Below are 3631 nucleotides of genomic sequence, written 5' to 3' on the forward strand. Positions count from 1 at the left end.
GGGGAAGGGGTCGGCCGGACGGGAGGCACCCCAGGGAGGCACTCGGAGCCTGGAAGGTGGGCGGGCGCAGGGAGGTGGGCGGCTCCACGCAGGAGCGCCCCCTACTGGCCCGCCACAAACTCTACATCTGGGCTCCTGCGAGCAGGACCACACGGCTATCGTGTACACCAAAAGGGCACGCGTGTCACAAATGCTGTCGTGTGATGTCAGCAGAGTAGTATTATTTCTTAATAAGCACATTTTAACACGATGCTAAAGCTGAAACACCTCAGGGGCCCGGGGCAATTACTGGTGGGACCGCAGCTGGGCACGTGCTACAGCCTGGAGTGCGGAAAGCGGCGTTTGTTCTCCAGGGCCCTTTGGGCAGAAGGGAAGTCTCTGCTGTCATCAGCGCTTGCGTCCATAAGTGCATTTCTCTCCCGGCAGACAAGGTTCCTTGGGTGACTTTGATATCTTTTATTAGACCAACCCAAATGGTTGGAGAATAGTTAATTAAGCAAGCTTTCGGGTTCAAAAAGCCTTCGTCAGGCTAAGGAAGCTTCAGCAGTTGGTGTGTGCTCTTCCTGGATGCACGCTGGCGGTGACATGGCTCCGCCGGCAAATGTAACGCCTCCCTTACCCTTCTCTTCAGCTCTGTCTTTCCTTCTTCAAAGTACAATACCTGTGCGTTAGTCTCCGCACTGTCGGTGGCCCCGTTTGCGTCTTTGGTCACCGCACTCTGGCCCCACGTAGCACGGGGTGCCGGCGTCCATTGGCCACTTGGGAGATTTCCAACAAGCATCTTGGTGGTTTCTCCAAGCTCTTCCTGCACTTGGGAGATGTCCGCTTCACCCTTCTCCTTCAGGTTCACGCTCGAGACTCTCCTTTGCTGTGAAGCCTCCACAAGACTTGACGAGTGGGCCAGGACTCCGGCCCGTTACGCTGCTCCTTGTCGTCTCCTTGCGTTTCCATGCCCATCTGTTGTCTTTTATCCATCTACTGTATGTACCCGGTAAGCTCTTTGGGGTAGCGACATCCTTTGTTCTGTGCTTGTGCACCTCCTGGCATCGTGGATCCTGGTCCGTGACTAAGACTCCCCCGTACTGTTGCAATACACATAAATCTAGCCGTTATTATCTTGGAGAGAGCTGGCTCGGGAGGGCTGGGAGTCGCATCACTGGGGTAGGAAAGGGATGCGGAGCAGTGCCAAACCACTTGGACAGATTTCAGGTCTCTTCAGTTGAGAAATTGTTGAGAAGCTGTGCATAACCTTCCACCTCCGTGCACTTTTCCAACTTTAAAACTACCACTGAAATTAAACCAGGCCATTAAGCTCAGTAATTATTCAGGTGGAAAATGTTTTGGCTTGTCAAGGGGGAGGTGACACAAACACTGTAAAGAGTTTGATGGTGGTTACTGTTTGGTGATGTATTTATTCCTCCAGGGCCATAAATTCCTTTGTTAAGTGTTTGAACAATGAGTATGTCACAAGTGAGCATGCAAAACGCCAGTGAAGATAATTTGCATAATAAAGGCTGTCAAAGTGGAATGAGTGTGCGTCTGGTACGTTCAGGGATATTTTGGGGTGTTCTTAAATTCTTATTTCTGACTTTAGTGGGCGAAGGATTCAACTAACATTAAAAAAAATCAACGTTACATACAGTTAAGTTCCCAAATCCATATATAGACATGCAAATAAGTATCTTCAATGGGGCTTTTCAGCACTCCTGGAAGACGGGCCGTTGTTATAATACGAGTCGTGGAACCGTAGTGACTCGGGGGCACGACCTGTTTCTGAAAGAAAGCTTTTTATGGCCTCTACAGTAGTATGTAAAATGCTTGAATAACCCCTTTTCTGGCAGCACATACTTTCTAACATGCTCCTGATTTCTGCTAGGGACCAAATACTTTTATTGTGGCTACTGATTGGGTGGGTGCAGCCTGGTGGTGATCAGGATATGATTAGCATTGTGGCTTACTGGGGACTCGCCTCGTTAGCCTGCACATGTGGCCGTGGCGGGGAGATGTTTGTTGCTGGGCAGCTGCTTATTCTGTCTTGGGGTCGAACGTTTAGTGCTTGGGGATGCCAGAGCTGGAGGTAAGATAAATTAAAAGCCTTGCAAAAAGTTATTAAGACCTTTGTTTCGGTTTCTTCTGGAGCTCTTATGCTGCAAGTCGTTTAGTTCCTTCCCCACAGCTGCCATTGGTTTTCTTTTCTTTTCTTTTCTTTTCTTTTCTTTTCTTTTCTTCTTACAGGTTATCACATGGACTGAACAAAAAGGAAAAGCTCCAGTGAACAGAAGCTTTGATCCTTGATAGTATTGGACAATACGAATGCTCATCTCCCCAGGCCAGTCGCATCGATATGATGTCCAGGAAGAGGAAACGTGTGAAGTCCTCATGCCTCCCATCAGGGCCAAGCTGAAGCGGGTCCCTCCTTCCAGGCTGTGCCATTCCCTCTTTCTCTCCAGGTCTGTGCTGCTCTGACCCATGTCTGTGGGAGGGAAGGGTCTGGAGAGCGGTGGTCTGCGGACAAGTCATGGAAGCCAGCTGGCACTGTGCGGTCTTTCTGGCCGTCTCTCTACCGCGGGGTCCGTCCTCTGGGTGGATGTGGACTCTGCCACTTGCTGCCGAGGGCTCCAGGTTTCCTCCCCCAGACCTGCAACAACGGTCAGTCGTTCAAGCCTTACTCAGGTGGAAAGCACTGGGCCAGTGGACTGGGGAACCGTTTTTCTCATCCCTGCTTGCAGGGAGGGGGAAGGGGGAAATCCCCAAGGAGGACGAGGGGATGGAGAGATGACAAAGCGGCAGGGGGTGAAAGGGCTCGCAGGAGGAGCACAGGAGACGATGTGCAAGGCCACGCAGGAAGGTCTGGCTGGGCGAGAGGAAGGCCTGGTTTAACAGCAGGACCACACACGGCTGGGAGGTAAGGACATATTTGCGTCTACACCTGCTTCTCCCGTGCTGCTGCATGCGTTAGACTCACGAGCAAGGTCCGTGTGTGTGTGTGTGTCTGCTTCCACCCTCACGTGAAGAGCTGCTTACCCCCTTCCCAACAGGTCACCTGTGAAATTGCTGGCTAGTGCAGGGGTCGGCCACCTACGGTCCGCAGGCCAGATCCGGTCTGTGTGGCCGTGGCTTTGGCAGCTTTCAGCGGGGTGCAGCTGTCTGCGCCGAGCTGCGGGTGGGTGCTGGGTGCCTCGGCACCAGGGCACCCTCCCCAAGACATGCTGCGGTCAGGCGGGCGGGGGGCAAGCAGCGGAGGTGGCCACGTTTTAGGAGCTGGGTCCTTCTGACCCCCACTGGGCAGTGTTGCCTCCCCCTGGACTGTGCCTTCCTCCTTCTGGCGGGGGCCTTCGGAGCGGGCGTGGAGGTGCCTGGGAGTGACGTGTTCTCCGCAGGCGCTTGAGACCCTGCTGGGCTGAGTGCGAGCGGTTGAGTTTTGTTGGGTTTCTCAGCTTTGAATTTCAGAGCAGTTCTGCTTTAGTGGGAAAGCCACTGCCTACCTTTTCCCTGCGGTTGTGACAGAAGCATCTGTCTTATTTTCTCTTCCAAAAAAGTGTGCAACACATTTGCTCGTCGCTCGGGGCTTCCGGGGACGTCCGCCCTGTGCCCGCTGTTACCCAGTGGCAGCAGCACGACCCTCTTTAAA

General features: G+C 53.1%; 1 protein-coding gene across 2 annotated transcripts in view; it reads left to right on the forward strand.

The window, feature by feature from the left end:
• HTR2C (5-hydroxytryptamine receptor 2C) overlaps positions 1 to 3631 on the forward strand; it is a 391327-nt gene that overhangs the window by 13182 nt on the left and 374514 nt on the right. For both annotated transcript variants that reach the window (XM_025205085.1, XM_025205083.1), the window contains exon 2: positions 2236 to 2450. The gene's annotated coding sequence lies outside the window, so the exon portion shown is untranslated. The remainder of the gene's footprint in view (positions 1 to 2235; positions 2451 to 3631) is intronic.

Source organism: Alligator sinensis, unplaced genomic scaffold (genome assembly GCF_000455745.1).
Source record: "Alligator sinensis unplaced genomic scaffold, ASM45574v1 scaffold1059_1, whole genome shotgun sequence".
Classification (NCBI taxonomy): Eukaryota; Metazoa; Chordata; order Crocodylia; family Alligatoridae; genus Alligator; species Alligator sinensis.